The following is a 223-nucleotide window of genomic DNA, read 5'->3' on the forward strand; positions in this document are numbered from 1 at the left end:
ATGATATAACACTGAAATCTCAATTTTAAAGAAAAATCGAGTATTATTGAGTTATAAATGCATAAATACATCTACTAAACTAATAAATCATAAAATTAGACAATATTACAATATTATCAGTTTTTAACTCTTAATCACTTCAATATGGGGTGATCCCAATTGACCACGGCTCGATTGGACACCACCAATCACAGCGACCGGTGCTTAGGAGCTTTGTAGTCTC

This window comes from Trachymyrmex cornetzi, unplaced genomic scaffold, assembly GCF_001594075.2.
Source record: "Trachymyrmex cornetzi isolate Tcor2-1 unplaced genomic scaffold, Tcor1.1 scaffold390, whole genome shotgun sequence".
Taxonomy (NCBI): domain Eukaryota; kingdom Metazoa; phylum Arthropoda; class Insecta; order Hymenoptera; family Formicidae; genus Trachymyrmex; species Trachymyrmex cornetzi.